The sequence below is a fragment of the Ranitomeya imitator genome, chromosome 1, assembly GCF_032444005.1.
Source record: "Ranitomeya imitator isolate aRanImi1 chromosome 1, aRanImi1.pri, whole genome shotgun sequence".
NCBI lineage: Eukaryota > Metazoa > Chordata > Amphibia > Anura > Dendrobatidae > Ranitomeya > Ranitomeya imitator.
In genome coordinates, this window is record NC_091282.1 from 990809588 (window position 1) to 990830627 (window position 21040).

Here is a 21040-nt window from a genome sequence, read left to right on the forward strand (position 1 = left end):
AACAGTCATTATATGTGGGGGGCTGCCTATTCCTTTGGGGTATTTCTCTGAGGTAAGTCAGGCTTGTATTTCTATCTTCAGGCTAGTCAGCTCCTCAGGCAGTGCCGAGTTGCATAGGTAGTGATAGGCGCAATCCACTGCTGCTTATAGTTGTGTGAGGATAGATCAGGTACTGCAGTCTACAGAGATTCCACGTCTCAGAGCTCGTCCTATTGTTTTTGGTTATTGCCAGATCTCTGTATGTGCGCTGATTACTGCACGCTGTGTTGCCTGATTGCCAGCCATAACAGCAGCCCATGCCGTACTGGGGATCCCAGAAGGCAGCTGAGTCCCAAAAAGGGGTGGTGCGTCCAAGGTCACAAAGGGCGGGGGAGGTGGTGCCCAAGGTCCCCACGGGTGATATTATTTGTTGGAGGTGCCACAAGCCAGGACATATAGCTGCCCGTTGTTCCCAAACCACTGAGCAGATGGACTGCAGCATGGGACGCCGTTGTTCATACTATGCGTATCCAGCTTGCAGTGTGAACTCTCCGCCCAACGAGGGACCTCAAGCATGTCCCGTGAAGGTGAACGGTCAAGCAGTAACGGCACTGTTAGACTCGGGGAGCCTAGTGACCCTGGTGAGGGCCACTTTTCCTCTCCACCTGCTCCCGGGAAAGAAGGTCGGAGTGCGGTGCATACATGGTGATGCAAAGGACTACCCTGTGGCCAGTGTGAACATTGAAACGACATGTGGCACGGAGTCCCACATAGTCGGCGTCGTTCAGGACTTGTTGCACCCTATAATTATTGGCCGGGATTTCTGTTTGTTTTGGGATTTGTGGGGGAAAGGTTCTGAGCTCCCTAGCAAGAGTAGGGAACCAGTGAACCCGGGAAGGGTGGTGCCACACCCAGAGTCAGACAGATTTCCTTTTTGTGTCCTGGCTGGAGATGAGGAGGAAGTGTCCCCTGCATCTGACATTCTGGAGTTAAAGGTATCCGGTGAAAATTTTGGGACTGCCCAACATAGGGACCCCACTCTGAGGGAAGCCTTTAATAATGTCACAGTTATTGACGGGGTGGTACAGGAGCCGGGGGCAGACACAAGATTTCCCCATTTTCTAATGAGCAGGGAGTTGTTGTACCGGGTCACGAAAATAAGGGAGGAGTTGGTAGAGCAGTTGGTAGTGCCGGGTCCATATAGACGGAAGGTGTTGGACATGGCCCATTCACACATCTTGGGTGGACACCTAGGGGTGGAAAAAACGCAGGAACGGGTTGTGCAGAGGTTCTATTGGCCTGGGTGCCACCGGGAAATAGTGAACTATTGCAGGTCCTGCCCTACATGTCAGCTAACTGCTCCCACTCCTCATTTCCGGAACCCCCTTGTGCCACTGCCCATTATTGAGGTGCCATTCAAGAGAATTGCCATGGACTTGGTCGGTCCCTTAGTTAAATCAGCCCGGGGCCATCAGTATATATTAGTCATCCTGGACTACGCCACACGCTATCCTGAGGCAATTCCCTTGAGAAATTCTTCTTCAAAGAGTATAGCTCGCGAGTTGGTCCATGTCTTTTCCCGGACAGGTCTGCCGAAGGAGATCCTGACTGACCAGGGGACACCTTTCATGAGCAAGGTGATGAGGGAACTATGCAAAGCCCTGAAAATCTCCCAGTTGAGGACCTCGGTGTACCATCCCCAGTCAGATGGCCTTGTTGAGAGATTTAACAAGACACTGAAGAGCATGCTGAGAAAAGCTATAGAGAAAGACGGTAGAGACTGGGATTGTCTCTTACCCTATTTGATGTTTTCCATTCGTGAAGTTCCACAGGCCTCCACAGGTTTCTCACCGTTTGAGCTTCTGTATGGCCGACATCCACGAGGACTCCTGGATATAGCCAAGGAAACCTGGGAAGCCGAAGTCACGCCCCACAGAAGCGTCATTGAGCATGTGGCCCTGATGCAGCAGAGGATTGCAAAGGTGATGCCTATCGTGAAAGAACACCTTCTCCAAGCACAAGAAGCTCAGGCCAGGGTCTACAACCGGTCTGCAAGAGTGAGGCAATTCAATCCGGGAGACCGAGTTCTTGTGTTAGTTCCGACAGTGGAAAGCAAGTTCTTGGCCAAATGGCAAGGGCCATATGAGGTTGTCGAGAAACTTGGTGAAGTAAACTATAAAATTCACCAACCAGGAAGACGGAAACCATTCCAAGTATACCATGTCAACCTTATCAAGCCGTGGCAAGATAGAGAGCCGACAGTAACTCCATCGTTGTTAAGCAACCCAGAAGATGAGGTTGGAGCGGTTACTATAGCGGAGACGCTATCGGAGTCCCAGAAACAGCAATGCCGGGAGTTACTCCAGAAAAACAGGGACCTGTTTTCCGAGTTGCCTGGGTACACGAAGGTCATAGAGCATGAGGTCCTGACAGAGCCCCATGTGCGCTTGAACGTGAAGCCCTATAGAATTCCTAAGGCCCGTCGAGAAATAGTCTCCAAGGAAGTGGAGCGTATGTTGAAGCTTGGAGTCATTGAGGAATCCAAGAGCGGTTGGTCGAGCCCAATTGTCCTGGTCCCAAAACCTGATGGGGAGTGGAGATTTTGCAACGACTATAGGAAGTTGAATGAGGTCTCCAAGTTCGACGCATATCCCATGCCCCGAGTTGATGAGCTCATCGAAAGGCTTGGGCCCGCCAGGTACATAACCACCTTGGATTTGACGAAGGGGTATTGGCAGATCCCCATGGCACAGGAAGCCAAGGAGAAGACGGCGTTTTCTACATCAGATGGATGCTTCCAGTATGTCCGGATGCCATTTGGCCTACAGGGAGCTCCGGCCACCTTCCAAAGGGCTATGGATAGAGTCCTTGCACCCCACAAGGCATACGCTGCTGCGTACCTAGATGATATCGTCATCTTTAGCCCGGACTGGGAGAGTCATCTGGAGAAAGTCCAAGCGGTGTTTGATGCTATAAGAGAGGCCGGATTTACAATAAACCCGAAGAAGTGTGCATTGGGTAAAGAAGAAGCTAAGTACCTTGGATACATAGTGGGTCATGGAGAAATAAAACCCCAAATCAGTAAAGTGGAGGCAATTCAAACATGGCCAAAACCAGTTTCCAAGAAGCAAGTTAAAGCCTTCCTGGGAATCGTGGGATATTACAGGAGGTTCATCCCAAACTTCGCCACAATGGCGGCGCCTCTGACTGACCTGCTAAAAGGGACAAAATCAGTAATGGTTAAGTGGTCCGAAGAAACAGATTCAGCCTTCCAAGAAATGAAAGAGGCTTTATGTAAGCAACCCGTTCTGATGGCCCCAAACTTCAAGAAAGAGTTTATTCTTCAGACAGATGCCTCAGATGTTGGGGTGGGAGCAGTCCTTTCCCAAGAACTACATGGAGAGGAGCATCCTGTTCTCTATCTGAGTAGGAAGCTGTCCTCGTCTGAAAAGAACTACTCAGTCGTTGAAAAGGAGTGCTTGGCCATAAAATGGGCAGTCGACACATTACAGTACTATTTGCTGGGACGTAAATTTAGACTGATATCCGACCATGCCCCACTTAGGTGGATGAGGGAAACGAAGGGTAGAAATGCTAGGGTCACCCGTTGGTTCTTAGCCCTGCAGGACTTCTGTTTCCATGTGGAACATAGGGCCGGAAAGCTGCACGGTAATGCTGATGCCCTGTCAAGAATCCCTTGTCTAGTGGGAGAAAGTGCCAAGCCCCACGGCTTTAGGCAGAGGGGGGAGGTATGTAGCGTGGCTAAAGGATGTCTAATCGATGGGAGATATGTGTCTTATAGATGGCTTGTTGCTGTGATGTAACCATGGCTACCTATATGTGTTTCAGGACCTGTGGTGATGTCACAACCACATGTCTGGTCATGTGATGGGTTCTGGGTGTGGTTAGACATATAAAAGAAAGCCTAATGCTTAACACAGGTAGGTATGTGTGGAGGTGAAACCCTCCTGAGTGTGTTACGGCTTCAGGACTGAGCCGGATGAACTGGACACTTGTTTTTCTTTACCTGAACCAAAGGCTATTTGTTTTCTGTTGTTTGCCACATGGTTTATGAAGCAATAAACCCAGTGAACTTTAAAGGAACACGTCTCCTGAGTGTCAGCCGTCGCAGCTGAGTGAGTGAAATCCCTACAGTGTGTTCTGCTCTCCCTAAAGGCATCCTTCAGACTAAAGAACATTCTAAACTTGCCTGGAAAACAGCTCCTCTAATTGAGCATGTGACTAGAAGCTGGCCAATAGGACACCAAATTCACATCTGAGATCTTTACAAAACAATAATTATGAGTGATTGTACACTTTCACCAATAGATGGCGCCAGAACACAGCAAATGAGAAATGCATTGCATCTGAAATGGAGGTGAATGGAGATGGGGAATTACAGCTCACAAATGCAGGGGATAATGTAGAGAGGCAGTTATAGAGTGAGCAGAAGCATACAGAAGCCACTCACAATCCGGGATTACTTAAAGGGACGGACACACTCTAGACTGGGTCAGTACATTAGCATGTCTGTTCATCTGCTAGGTGCCCTGCTGGTAATTCCACTCCATTAGTCTTGACTACCTTGCCCCTCCTTTTTACCAACCGGCCGTGCTTCTGCAGTCCGAAGGACATCCCGATGTCTTCACTGTAGATCTTTGTCAAATAGATCAGTGAATTGATGTCTTGTTCGTTTTTCATATGCAGCTTGATGTCATCTATGCAGACGAGGTGGCTGATGATGCTTCCACTCTGGAACTTGTATCATCCATAGCCAGACTCTGTAATTATATGACTGATGGGGTTCAAGCCTATGCAATGGGGGCAGTGCATCACCTTGGTATATGCTGCATTTGATGGTCACGTGTGCTAGTTGTCTTTAGTTGACTTCCAATTTTGTTCTCCATAGCCCCATTGAGTTTCTGAGGAAGGTTCTTAATTTCCTGTTGACATTGTAGAGAGCCAAGCATTCACAGATCCATGTGTGTGGCATTGGCTTTCCTGTAGTCAATCCAGGCTGTGCTGAGTTTGGTATCTCTGGATCTTGAGGCTTGAGCGACTGCTGAGGAACATATACTCAATAGTATTGAGGAAGATGCTACCTTCCTCAAAACACTGTCAATGACTGAGCTGAAAAGAAAGTATGAGAATGATGTTAGACGTTTAGTAAGCAATTACATTTAACAACGCTGGGACAATACTATAAAGAACTAAAATCCCAAGAGGATTATACGCTTATATGGCACTGTGCACAATCAGTGCGCTTTCCTGACAGCCTGTCAGTGGACGGTAAGAATTCCCGCTTGGACTCTGCACCTGACTCGGGGCGTCCTGAGGCACGGGCTCAAAAACCACCGAGGGTCAGAGCGAGTCCATTCACCAGATTAGTGGGGGTGATTCATAGGGATCCCACTAGTGTCTTGCAGCAGCACCCTGTGACTGTTAACAGGGCGCAGCGTATTTTGTTGGCTCTGTGAAGCAACAGAGCTTGCTACTATTCACACAGGGTGAAGTCTAAACCCTCGTGTGACCAAGTGTCCATCCGCCATTACTCAGAAGCAGGTTCCATCTCTGCACAGTGGATCACCGGCTGTGAACGCACCTCTTTATTATTTGGTGCGTTCCGCTAGCCCTAACAGGAGGTCATTGATCAACAAGGAAATAAGGGGTAAGAAAGAAAATCAATTAAATCGGATTCCCTTGGTAGCAACTTATGTGGAAGGAAGTAGGGAGGTGGCTAATATAATAAAAAAAATTGGGGAATGTTGGGGAAATTTCTCCCTGGAATAAAAGAATTTGCAAGGCCACCATTACATTTATATAAAAAGAGTAAGAATATTGGAGATTATTTAGTCAGATCAGATGTCTGGCCTATGAAGAAAAATATCTAGTTGACATTAACGGGTAAAAAGAAAAAGGGATGCTTTCCATGTTTAAATTGTGTGAACTGTACACACATGATAAAGGGTTCTACATCCCAGCACCCCAAAACGTGAAAAATATATGAGATCAAAGAATATTTGACATGTAATTCGGACCATGTAATTTATCTTCTTATGTGTCCATGTAACCTTTGATATATCGGTGAAACGACCTGTGAATTCAAGGTTAGGATGAATCATCACCGATATATACCATAAAGAAGAAGAGGATGGACATTCCAGTCCCCAAACACTTTGTAGAATGTAATCACTCTGAAAAAGAACTTAAGTGTAAAATAATAGATGAAGTCCAAATTTTGATAAGAGGAGGTGACAGAGAACAGATATTAAAAAAGAAGGAGCTTAAGTGGATATAGGAACTTAATACCCTCAAACCTAGGGGATTAAATGTGGATTTCAAATACATACGGTAATCTAGAGAGGAGTATACGAACATTGCCCACTAAGCAAAATTGAGGATGGGTTAGTAACAACTATTGTTACTTTGAGTTGTGGGTATGATATATCCCTAATTTTAATGATTCATTTTAATGACAAATCTGAACTCATCATCCTTCCTCCATCCCATAGATCTTCCTTACCTGACCTATCTATCGCAGTCAATAACATCATGCTTTCCCCCGTACCCGAAGTCTGCTGCCTCGGAGTAACCTTCGACTCTGCCCTGTCCTTCAAACCACACATCCAAGCTCTTTCCACCTCCTGTCGCCTCCAGCTCAAAAATATCTCCAGGATCTGTCCTTTCCTCTCTCCCCCAATCTACTAAAATGCTTGTGCACGCCCTCATCATCTCCCGCCTTCACTACTGCAACATCCTTTTCTGTGGCCTCCCCGCTAACACCCTTGCACCTCTCCAGTCCATCCTTAACTCTTCTGCCCGACTAATCCATCTCTCTCCTCGCTACTCCTCCGCTTCCCCCCTCTGCAAATCTCTTCACTGGCTCCCATTCCCTCTGCGTATCCAGTTCAAATTACTAATACTAACCTACAAAGCCATCCACAACCTGTCTCCTCCATATATCTCTGAACTAATCTCCCAATATCTTCCCTCACGTGATCTCCGGTCCTCCCAAGACCTCCTTTTCTCATCCACACTTATTCACTCCTCATCCAACCGCCTCCAAGACTTCTCCCGAATATCCCCCATCCTCTGGAACTCTCTGCCCCAACACGTCTGACTATCAATACAGTCGGATCCTTCTGACGGAACATGAAAACTCATCTCTTCAGGAAAGCCTACAGCCTGCACTGACGCCGCTGCCTCATCATCACTACCGGAGCTACCGCCTCACCAACACCGGAGCTACCGCCTCACCAACACCGGAGCTACCGCCTCACCAACACCGGAGCTCCTGCAACCCTCAACCTACTGTTTCCTTCCCCATAATCCTGTAGATTGTAAGCCCGCAAGGGCAGGGTCCTCGCCCCTCTGTATCAGTCCGTCATTGTTAGTTTGTTTACTGTATGTGATATCTGTAACTTGTATGTAACCCCTTCTCATGTACAGCACCATGGAATCAATGGTGCTATATAAATAAATAATAATAATAATGTATTTTTTGCTTTTCAGATACATGACTGTCTGGCTTTAGATGACCATGGCCCTGGGGAAAGGGGAACCATGGAGGATGAAAAGTTAATATTTGTCTCTTGTCTTTTGCATAGAAAACTTTTAATAAAAACAATAATTTTTCTATATAAAATTGGATGTTTGTTAATATGTGAATGGATTGCTAACCAAATTATAAAATTAAAAATTGTTACAAGTCTTTAAAATAATTTTATACGGAATGAGGAAGTTTTCTTTGAGGTATAGGTAAGGTGCAGGTGTCAAACCAGGACAATGGTGAAACTACCTTATAGTTGTCACAATTACAACACTTTGGTCCTGAGGGATCATTTGGGGCACTTGGGCACTATGTGACTCCCGGAGACAACCTGGATAAAGTGCCGTCCGGTGCGTCAGGGTGGGATTATGCACCTTTAATAGTCCGTATGGTGTTATATATGCCACACCAGAATGAATATACTTACAAGCAAATGAGTGAAGCCTTTTTAATATTATGTAATAAATAAAAGTCTGCATTGAGCATAATGCCAGAACAATCATGGCTTAATAATGCGCTTCTGTGCATGCGCAGTTAAGAAATTGCCACACAGTATAATGCCACAACAAGTATGGCATAACAACGCGCTTCTGCGCGTATGCAGATAAGAAAATGCCACACAGGATAGATTATTGGCTGGCAATCCATTCCATAGCAATGACGCGCCAGGACATGTGCAATAGGCTGATTGGAACGCCGTATACCTTGCATGGCGATCTCCATGAGCTACACATGTTTCTCTAGGGTAAGTGAACATATAAAGTGATAACCAATATAATAACTGATATAGTGATCAGCTGGACAGTACAAGATATGATCTAAAAAGTAGTAAGGCGTTTATTATCAATTTTAGTAAATGAATGTGCACTAAGCACTTTGCACCTGTGCACTTTCTATTAGTATAAAGAAATGGCGATAATGAATAATGCACTGTTTTAAAATGCACTTTATGTAATATAAATAATAAATAGCAATAATTGAGGATTGTTGAGGCACATATAAATATGCACTAAGTAGAGATACCCACTACTTGAGAAAGGCTCATATGGAACCAAAACATCGCCCAGACATGTGGGTTGATTCAATCTTCCACGTTCTCACTGAAGGAATGCAGTGATATATATATATATATATATTCATACATAGTGAGAGAGAGATACGGTGCACATATCTACTATATAATTGTCTAAGGGTCACTTCTGTCTGTCTGTCTTTCTGTCTTTCACGGTTATTCATTTGCTGATTGGTCTCACCAGCTGCCTGTCTTGGCTGCCGCGACCAATCAGCGACGGGCACAGTCCGGAAAAAAATGGCCGCTCCTTACTCCCTGCAGTCAGTGCCTGTCGCCGCATACTCCCCTCCAGTCACCGCTAACACAGGGTTAATGCCGGCGGTAACAGACCGCGTTATGCCGCGGGTAACGCACTCCGGTACCGCCGCTATTAACCCTGTGTGTCCCCAACTTTTTACTATTGATGCTGCCTATGCAGCATCAATAGTAAAAAATGTCATGTTAAAAATAATAATTAAAAAAAAAACCTGCTATACTCACCCTCCGTAGTCGCTCGCGCCGGCCGCCATCTTCCGTTGCAGGTTCCGGTATCAAAGTTGGTATGGGAGAAGGACCTGCCATGACGTCACGGTCATGTGACCACGATGTCATCACAGGCCCTGTGCGCCTGCGCGAGAAGGACCTGCCATGACATCACGGTCATGTGACCGCGACGTCATCACAGGTCCTGCGCTCATACCAACCCTGGGACCGGAAGCTGCCGTGGACTACCTTCGGAAAGGTGAGTATATGTTTATTTTTTATTTTTTAACCTGTGACAAACCTGGCTGGGCAATATACTACGTAGCTGGGCAATATACTACGTGACTGGCCAATATACTTTGTGGCTCTGTGCTGTATACTACTTCGCTGTGCAATATACTACGTGGCTCTGTGCTGAATACTACGTCACTGGGCAATATTCTACGTAACTGGGCAATATAATACGTGGCTGGGCAATATACTATGTGGCTGGGCAACATACTACGTGACTGGGCAATATACTACGTGACTGTGCAATATACTACGTGGCTGCGCAATATACTACGTCACTGGGCAATATACTACGTGGTTGGGCAATATACTACGTGGCTGGGAAATATACTACGTGGCTGGACAGTATACTACATGACTGGGCAGTATGCTACGTGGCTGGGCAATATACTACATGGTTGGGCAATATACTACGTTGCTGGGCAATATACTACGTCACTGGGCAATATACTACGTGGCTGGGCAATACACTACGTGGTTGGAAAATATAATTCGTGGTTGGGCAATATACTACGTTGCTGGGCAATATACTACGTCACTGGGCAATATACCACGTGGCTTGGCAATACACTATGTGGTTGGGCAAAATGCTACGTGGCTGGGAAATATACTACGTGGCTGGGCAATATACTATGTCACTGGGCATTATACTACGTGGCTGGGCAATATACTACATGGTTGGAAAATATACTACGTGGTTGGGCAATATACTACGTTGCTGGGCAATATACTACGTCACTGGGCAATATACCACGTGGCTTTGCAATATACTATGTGGTTGGGCAATATACTACGTGGCTGGGAAATATACTATGTGGCTGGGCAATATACTATGTGACTGGGCAATATACTACGTGGCTGGGCAATATACTACATGGTTGGGCAATATACTACGTGGTTGGGCAATATCCTATGTCGCTGGGCAATATACTACGTCACTGGGCAATATACTACGTGGCTGGGCAATATACTACGTGGTTGGGCAATATACTACATCACTGGGCAATATACTACGTGGCTGGGCAATATACTACGTGTTTGGGCAATATACTACGTGACTGTGCAATATACTTCGTAACTGGGCAATATACTACGTGGCTGTGCTGTATACTACATCACTGGGCAATATACTACGCCACTGGGCAATATACTACGTGGCTGCGCAACATACTACATCACTGGGCGGTTGGGCATTATACTATGTGGTTGGGCAATATACTATGTGGCTGGGCAATATACTACATGGCTGGGCAATATACTACGTGACTGGGCAACATACTACGTGACTGTGCAATATACTACGTGGCTGGGCAATATACTACATGGTTGGGCAGTATACTATGTGGTTGGGCAATATATACGTGGCTGGGCAGTATACCTTGTGACTGTGCAATATACTACATGGCTGGGCAATATACTATGTGGCTGGACAATATACTATGTGGCTGGGCAATATACTACGTTGCTGGGCAATATACTATGTGGCTGGGCAATATACTACGTGGTTGGGCAATATACTACGTGGCTGGGCAATATGCTACGTAACTGGGCAATATACTACGTGACTGTGCAATATACTACATGGCTGGGCAATATAGTTTGTGGTTGGGCAATATACTACGTTGCTGGGCAATATACTGCGTGGCTGGGCAATATACTTCGTGGTTGGGCAGTATACTACGTGACTGTGCAATATACTACGTGGCTGGGCAATATACTATGTGGCTGGACAATATACTATGTGGCTGGGCAATATACTACGTTGCTGGGCAATATACTATGTGGCTGGGCAATATACTACGTGGCTGGGCAATATACTACGTGGCTGGGCAATATACTACGTAACTGGGCAATATACTATGTGACTGTGCAATATACTACATGGCTGGGCAATATAGTTTGTGGTTGGGCAATATACTACGTTGCTGGGCAATATACTGTGTGGCTGGGCAATATACTTCGTGGTTGGGCAGTATACTACGTGACTGTGCAATATACTACGTGGCTGGGCAATATACTGCGTGGCTGGGCAATATACTATGTGGCTGGGCAATATACTACGTGGCTGGGCAATATACTACGTGGCTGGGCAATATACTACGTGGCTGGACAATATACTACATGGCTTGGCAATATACTGCGTGGCTGGGCAATATACTATGTAGCTGGGCAATATACTACGTGGCTTGGCAATATACTGCGTGGCTGGGCAATATACTATGTGGCTGGGCAATATACTACGTGGCTGGGCAATATACTACGTGGCTGGGCAATATACTACGTGGCTGGAGAATATACTACGAGGCTGGGCAATATAGTACATGGACATGCATATTCTAGAATAACCGATGTGTTAGAATCGGGCCACCATCTAGTATATATCTAATATATAATTGCCTAGAATACTACTTCCTGCAATTTGTGCCAACTTCCGTGGCTTTGTCCGGAGCTAATGTCCGGAGCTAATGTCCGGAGCTAATGTCCGGAGCTAATGTCCGGAGATTAATTGCCTAGAATACTACTTCCTGCAATTTGTGCCAACTTCCGTGGCTTTGTCCGGAGCTAATGTCCGGAGCTAATGTCCGGAGCTAATGTGCGGCGATAATGTCCGGAGCTAATGTCCGGAGCTAATGTCCGGAGCTAATGTCCGGAGATAAGTGACGTCAACAGTGTCCAGTGTCTGATTGGTTGCCGCCTGCTGTGAGCGACCAATCAGAAACGTGCCGTACTGTGACACACTCCGCCCGCCATTTTGGTGTGATTTTTGAATTTTTACCTCACAGCAAGTTTCTACTGCGTGGAGGCGGGCCCAGTGACGTTGCTCTTCAAGCTCCTGCCGAATTTCGTCAAAAAAATGATAATACCATTTACCAAAACTATATATATTTAGTTGTGAAGTGGTTCAGTGACATTTTCACACCAATTTTGAACTTTTGTTTGGTGTTTTCTCCATATACTGCCTATTATTCACTGACTGTTATACTGAGAGACTGCCGTTTATTAACCTCTTCTTTGCCACATTGGGTATATTGCTGTATTATTTGCCACATAAGGACATTGTCCATTATTGCCCAGCAATTTCTCTGCAATATAAACTGCCTATTTATTAATATCTGCATTCAAACACGCAAAGTTGTCGTCTGATGTCTTTCATCCCTCCCCTCATAAGCATGTTCATGGATCCTGTGTAACTGTACCTTAAATAACAAGAATTGTCAAGAGCTGGTGAGTGCAGCCATTTTTTGTTCTTTCTTACTATTATTTATTAATTGTATTATTCTTACATTTGAATAAATAAAGTATATATGGATTCTAGACTCCCGATTCTTTAGAATCGGGCTGCCATCTAGTATATATATAAATATATATATATAGAGAGAGAGAGAGAGAGAGAGAGAGAGAGAGAGCACTTCATCTCCTTGACAGATATTGTAGACATGTCCCAGCAAGTTTAGTTAAATGACATAAACTGCTCTGGATAAGAAAACAAATAAACAGCCTTTTCTGGCACAAAGTAACAAACAGAAAAATAAATAGTCCATATAGTACAGCGGGTCCGCAGAGGTCAGTGTCTTTAGCACATACACAATGTAGGTCTCCATACCTCCAGCCACAGACATTGAATGAGGTAATTGGGATCAATTTTATTAGCCAAACTATCCCCCTGGGGTCTGGATATGTCAGCGATCATTCCCACCCATCTCTTATGACCGTTTGTAAAACCCGGCCCTGGAGCAGCCCAAACATCTCTCTCAGCGCTATACGTGCTAGAGCATACTTCTGAGCTCATATCACAGCAGCTAATAGCCACAATGACACGTATCTCCCCTCAAGGACATGCCCGGTGGCCATCTTACAACAATGTATAGACGTAACCACACTGAAGCTGACACAAATTTTGCTTTTCTCAAAGCTTTCTATTTCATTGTTTTTAGTAGCTATTGCACTCAGATGTTTCTGTGGTTTGTGTTGTACAATAATCAGCATTTAATGAGTTTTAATGACAAATACATCAAATTTATGCAGACTTAATATTTAGAGTGTTGACCTTTATTTTAAAAGACTTCTGCAATTCACCATAGCATGGTGGACACCACCTTCTGGGCTAAATCCTGCTTTTTGACAACTCATTTCTGCCTAACCAATGTTTGATTTAATTACAATTTCTGTGTTTTTTTTTGTTCACCCACTTTTTGATGACTGGCCATAAGATGTCAATGGGATTCAGATCTTGGAAGTTTCCTTGCCAATGACCCAAGATTTCAATATTTAGTTCACTGAGCCAGTTAGCTATCACTTTTGCCTTTTGACATGATGCTCGATCATGATGGGAGAAGCTTTGTTCATCACCAAATTGCTGCTGGATCTTTGGGAGAAGTTGCGTTTGGAGGATGTTTTTCATATACACGTGGTCAGAATTGTTGGTACCCATCGTTTAATGACAGAAAAATGCACAATGGTCACAGAAATGACTTGAATCTGATAAAAGTAATAATAAATAAAAATTCTATGAAAATTAACAAATGAAAGTCACTTCCACAAAATAAAAATAAAAATAAAGTTCATGAAATAGGCCAGGACAGAAATGATGGTACCCTTAGCTTAAAGGGAACCTGTCACCCCGTTTTTTCAGTATGAGATAAAAATACCGTTAAATAGGGCCTGAGCTGTGCTTTACAATAGGGTATTTTTTGTCCCCTGATTCCCCACCTATGCTGCCGAAATACCTTACAAAAATCGCCGTTTTCGCCTGTCAATCAGGCTGGTCTGGTCAAAAGGGCGTGGTCACAGCGCTGTTTCTCCCCCACATCTTGCTTATGTTCCTGTTGGTGGCGTAGTGCTTCTCGCATGCGCAAGTGCCGAATGCACTGCGCAGCTGTAGAAAAAGAGCGCGCTCTCCGCTATTCAGCGGTTTCTCGGTGGGCGCGGCCATCTTCCTGAGGCCGCGCGTGCGCAGATGGAGTGTCCTGCTTCCCGGGGCTTAAGGAAAATGGCCACGGGATGCCGCGCGTGCGCAGATGGAAATCGCGGCGGCCATTTTCCTTAAGCCCCGGGAAGCAGGACACTCCATCTGCGCACGCGTGGCCTCAGGAAGATGGCCACGCCCACCGAGAAACCACTGAATAGCGGAGAGCGTGCTCTTTTTCTACAGCTGCGCAGTGCATTCGGCACTTGCGCATGCGAGAAGCAGTACGCCACCAACGGGAACATAAGCAAGATGTGGGGGAGAAACAGCGTTGTGACCATGCCCTTTTGACCAGACCAGCCTGATTGACAGGCGAAAACGGCGATTTATGTAAGGTATTTCGGCAGCATAGGTGGGGAATCAGGGGACAAAAAATACCCTATTGTAAAGCACAGCTCAGGCCCTATTTAACAGTATTTTTATCTCATACTGAAAAAAATGGGGTGACAGGTTCCCTTTAACATTTTGTTACAAAACCATTTGAGGCAATCACTGCAATTAACCCTAGAATGTGTGACCATAGAAATCTACACTATTACGTACCTGGGGCCTTTGAGGCCTGTTTTCAAATAACATGGAATAACTCAAAAAAATTTTTTTTCAAAGTTATTTGAAAGTAAGCATGCATTCCCACTAGCTCTGGGAAAAAATTATGTACATAAAACAACAAAAATGTAACTAAACGGGCACGCCCAATATATTCACTCAGTACAATTTTTTATGATGGATACATTTTTTCTTATAAAAAGTTTTTACATAAAGTCTGTAGCAAACTTGGTGCAGGAATATTTATTTTCCACTTTACATATTCCCCCGACAATTCTTGCATATTATTTTTTCTTCAGAATGTTCCCTGCATACATTTTGTCAGCAAGTAGAACAGAAACGCTCCGATTTTCTTTCTTTCTTTGCTGGACAAATATAGCAGCGCTTTCTTTTTTTTTCTCTTTGCTCTGGCTGTTCCTGAAAGCATATTCCACATCGGATCATTGCCTCTGTAATTTGCCTTGATAAGCATTTTGTGCTGCTTCTCTCTAGCATAGTAGGCATCAAAAGTTCATAACAAAGTTCTGTCAAAAATAGACGTCTCTTGTCATTCCTGTTGGCATGGAATTCTGGATTAGTTTGACAATAAACAATATAGCTATTGAGGGATGACACATCAAGGATATTGGAAAAAAGGGCAACAGGCCAACGTTTAGTCTGCCTTTTACACGAATATTCAGTAATCATTTCGTCCATCTTGTCGACACCTCCTTTTGTCTTATTATAATGAAGTATAATTTCAGGTTTTTGTTTCCTGTCATTGGTGTCAATACTTTCACCGTGATGCATTGTGCTCAGTAATATCACAGATTTTTCTTTCTTGGCTTTATAGGACACCATTGTTGCCTCATTGCAGAAACCGAATACACTCTCGTAGATTGGTCGCTGTGCATTGTGCTTCATTATTGGTGGAATTTCGCGGCGGTTTGGTCTCATTGTACCAACAAGTGTTAGTTGTTTCTGAAGCAAAAAATTGGCCAGTTCTAAATTAGTAAAATAATTATCCATAGTGATATTTTTTCCAGAATGGAAAATTGGTAAAGCTAGTGTTTTCACTATGTTGGAACATAGATCTTTCTGGACTGGAGCGTCAGCTTCTTTTCCAGGATCACATTACCATGTCAGGCAGAATCCACACTCTTCCCAGCAACAGCCATCGACCAATAGTCATAAAGACTGAGTCATAAGTTCTTCCCCAACAGCAGTACAGAAAAAAAGACTGAGGAGTACATGTAAACCAAAGCAGGCCTCAAAGGCCCCAGGTACGTGAATCTGGGGTAGTCACAAAAAAAGCGTTGCTATACGAGATGCCTATAACATAAAAATATATGAACAACTGGATATTACTAACAACTATATACCTGAGGATTACCTTGAGTTTCAAAATTCTAACTAATGTAGTTTTACAGATAATAGAAAACAAGTAACCTAGCAGGCCTGCGAGGCCCCAGGTACGCGTTCTAGGGTTAAATGATTCCTGTAACTGTCAAAGACACCTCTGCACCTCTCAACAGGTATTTTGGCCCACTCCTCAAGAGCAAATTGCTCCAGTTGTCTCGTGTTTGAAGGTTGCCATTTCCAGATGGCATGTTTCAGCTCTTTCCAAAGATGCTCAATAGGATTTAGGTCATGGCTCATAGAAGGCCACTTCAGAATAGTCCAATGTCTTCTTCTTAGCCACTCTTGGATGTTTTTAGCTGTCTGTTTTGGGCCATTATCCTGTTGCAAGACCCATGTCCTGCAACTGAGACCAAGCTTTCGGACACTGGGCAGCACACTTCTCTCTAGAATCCCTTGATAGTCTTGAGATTTTATTGTACCCTGCACAGATCTAGACACCTTGTGCCAGATGCAGCAAAACAGCCCCAGAACATATCAGAGCCCCTTCCATGTTTCACAGTAGTGTTCTTTTCTTGTTATGCTTAATTTTTCTGTCTATGAAGATATAGCTGATGTGCCTTGCCAAAAAGTTCCATTTTTGTCTCATCTGTCCATAGGAGATTCTCCCAGAAGCTTTGTGGCTTGTCAACATGTAGTTTGGAAAACTTCAGTCTGGCTTTTTCATGATTTTTTTTTCAACAATGGTGTCCTCCTTGGTCGTCTCCCATGATGTCCACTTTGGCTCATACAATGACGGATGGTGCGATGTGAAACTGATGTTCCTTTTGCTTGAAGTTCACCTTTAATCTGTTTAGAAGTTTTTTTGGGCTCTTTTGTTACCATTTGTATAATCCGTCTCTTTGATTTGTCATCAATTTTCATCCTGTGGCCACGTCCATGGAGGTTGGCTACAGTCCCATGGATCTTAGATATCTGAATATTATATGCAACTGTAGTCACAGGAACATCAAACCGCTTGGAGATGGTCTTATAACTTTTACATTTAACATGTTTGCCAATAATTATCTTTCTAATATTCTAATCTCTTTCCTTCGCTTACTCTGGTCCATGTTGAGTGTGATACACACCATGTCACCAAACAGCACAATTAGTACCTGTAGCCCTATATACAGGCCCACTCACTTATTCCAAGATTGTAGACACCTATGATGCAAGTTAGTGGACACACCTTGATTTAACATGTCCCTTTATTCACATTAATGTCATTGGTACTAGGGTTGAGCGAAACGGGTCGAACATTTTCAAAAGTCGCCGACTTTTGGCTAAGTCGGGGTTTCATGAAACCCGATCCGACCCCTGTGCGGGGTCGGCCATGCGGTACGCGACTTTCGCGCCAAAGTCGCGTTTCAATGACGCGAAAAGCGCCATTTCTCAGCCAATGAAGGTAAACGCAGAGTGTGGGCAGCGTGATGACATAGGTCCTGGTCCCCACCATCTTAGAGAAGGGCATTGCAGTGATTGGCTTGCTGTCTGCGACGTCACAGGGGCTATAAAGAGGCGTTCCCGCCGACCGCCATCTTACTGCTGCTGATCTGAGCTTAGGGAGAGGTTGCTGCCGCTTTGTCAGAAGCAGGGATAGCGTTAGGCAGGGTCCATTAACCACAAAACCGCTTGTGCTGCAGCGATTTGCACTGTCCAACACCACCCTCGGTGTGCAGGGACAGTGGAAGTTTTTTTTTTTTTTTTTTTCCCCTCAGCGCTGTAGCTCATTGGGCTGCCCTAGAAGGCTCCCTGATAGCTGCATTGCTGTGTGTACGCCGCTGTGCAAACCAACTGCTTTTTTCAAAGCACAAATCCTCTTGTTCCTTCCTTTCTGCACAGCTATCTTTTTTGTTTGTCCACACTTTTTATTTCATTTGTGCATCAGTCCACTCCTTATTGCTGCCTGCCATACCTGGCTGAGATTACTGCAGGCAGGGAGATAGTAGCTGCCTGCCATACCTGGCTGAGATTACTGCAGGCAGGGAGATAGTAATTGTAGGACATTCCCTGTTTTTTTTTTTTTTTTTTTTTTGGTGGGAGATTAAGATTGGCAATTTGGCATTTCTGCTAGAGTGCCATCCCTGTGTGTGCCATCTCTCTCACATAGTGGGCCATAGAAAGCCTTTTCATTTTTCTGTATTTTTTTTTGTGGGGTGTATAAATTCTCCCTGATAAAAATACAGTGGGAGATTAATATTGGCCTTTGGGCTTGTGTGCCAGTCCTGAGTGTGCCATCTCTCTCACAAATAGTGGGCCATAGAAAGCCTATTTTATTTTTTTTGGGGTTTTATAAATTCTCCCTGAAAAAAAGGGAGATTAATATTGGCCTCTGGGCTTGTGTGCCAGTCCTGAGCGTGCCATCTGTGCCAGCCCTGAGCGTGCCATCTCTCTCACAAATAGTGGGCCATAGAAAGCCTATTTTATTTTTTTTTGGGTTTTATAAATTCTCCCTGAAAAAAAGGGAGATTAATATTGGCCTCTGGGCTTGTGTGCCAGTCCTGAGCGTGCCATCTGTGCCAGCCCTGAGCGTGCCATCTCTCTCACAAATAGTGGGCCATAGAAAGCCTATTTAATTTTTTTTTTGGTTTTATAAATTCTCCCTGAAAAAAAGGGAGATTAATATTGGCCTCTGGGCTTGTGTGCCAGTTGTGAGCGTGCCATCTGTGCCAGTCCTGAGCGTGCCATCTCTTTCACAAATAGTGGGCCATAGAAAGCCTATTTAATTTTTTTTTTTGTTTTATAAATTTTCCCTGAAAAAAGGGAGATTAATATTGGCCTCTGGGCTTGTGTGCCAGTTGTGAGCGTGCCATCTGTGCCAGTCCTGAGCGTGCCATCTCTCTCACAAATAGTGGGCCATAGAAAGCCTATTTAATTTTTTTTTTGGTTTTATAAATTTTCCCTGAAAAAAGGGAGATTAATATTGGCCTCTGGGCTTGTGTGCCAGTTGTGAGCGTGCCATCTGTGCCAGTCCTGAGCGTGCCATCTCTCTCACAAATAGTGGGCCATAGAAAGCCTATTTAAATATTTTTTTGGTTTTATAAATTCTCCCAGAAAAAAAGGGAGATTAATATTGGCCTCTGGGCTTCTGTGCCAGTCCTGAGCGTGCCATCTGTGCCAGTCCTGAGCGTCCCATCTCTCTCACAAATAGTGGGCCATAGAAAGCCTATTTTTTTTTTTTTTTGGGTTTTAGAAATTCTCCCTGGAAAAAAAAAGGGAGATTAATATTGCCCTTTGGGCTTGTGTGCCAGTACTAAGCGTTCCATCTCTCTCTCTCTCTCAGTCAGTGGGCCATAGAACGCCTATTTTTGGTTTTATTTGTTTTCTAAATTCTCCCTGAAAAAATCATTTTATTTTATTTGGTTTCTAAATTCTTCCTGATAAAATCATATTTTTTTTATTATTTTTTTTTCTAAAGTCTCCCTGAAAAAAAAAAAAAAAAAAAAAAAACAGTGGGAGATTAATATTGGCCTTTCTGCTTGTGTGCCAGTCTTGACTCCTGGGTGCGTCATCTCTCAGTCAGTGGGCCATAGAACGCCTATTTTTGGTTTTATTTGTTTTATAAATTCTCCCTGAAAAAATCATTTTATTTTATTTGGTTTCTAAATTCTTCCTGATAAAATCATATTTTTTTTATTATTTTTTTTTCTAAAGTCTCCCTGAAAAAAAAAAAAAAAAACAACCAAAAAAAACAGTGGGAGATTAATATTGGCCTTTCTGCTTGTGTGCCAGTCTTGACTCCTGGGTGTGCCATCTCTCTCTCTCTCTCTCTCTCTCTCTCTCTCTCTCTCCAATTGTGGTCCATAGAAAGCCTATATTTTTTTTCCTTGATTTGGGTTCCAAAATCTACCAGAGAAAATAACTACATCAATCATTGGTAGAAAAATATTGGCCTCTGGGCTTGTGTGCCACTCCTGACTCCTGTGTGCGTCATCTCTCAGTCAGTGGGCCATATAACGCCTATTTTTGTTTTTATTTGTTTTATAAATTCTCCCTGAAAAAATCATTTTATTTTATTTGGTTTCTAAATTCTTCCTGATAAAATCATATTTTTTTTATTATTTTTTTTTCTAAAGTCTCCCTGAAAAAAAAAAAAAAAAAACAACCAAAAAAAACAGTGGGAGATTAATATTGGCCTTTCTGCTTGTGTGCCAGTCTTGACTCCTGGGTGTGCCATCTCTCTCTCTCTCTCTCTCTCTCTCTCCAATTGTGGTCCATAGAAAGCCTATATTTTTTTTCCTTGATTTGGGTTCCAAAATCTACCAGAGAAAATAACTCCATCAATCATTGGTAGAAAAATATTGGCCTCTGGGCTTGTGTGCCACTCCTGATTCCTGTGTGCGTCATCTCTCAGTCAGTGGGCCATAGAACGCCTATTTTTGTTTTTATTTGTTTTATAAATTCTCCCTGAAAAAATCATTTTATTTTATTTGGTTTCTAAATTCTTCCTGATAAAATCATATTTTTTTTATTATTTTTTTTTCTAAAGTCTCCCTGAAAAAAAAAAAAAAAAAACAACCAAAAAAAACAGTGGGAGATTAATATTGGCCTTTCTGCTTGTGTGCCAGTCTTGACTCCTGGGTGTGCCATCTCTCTCTCTCTCTCTCTCTCTCTCTCTCCAATTGTGGTCCATAGAAAGCCTATATTTTTTTTCCTTGATTTGGGTTCCAAAATCTACCAGAGAAAATAACTCCATCAATCATTGGTAGAAAAATATTGGCCTCTGGGCTTGTGTGCCACTCCTGATTCCTGTGTGCGTCATCTCTCACTCAGTGGCCCATAGAAAGCATATAGT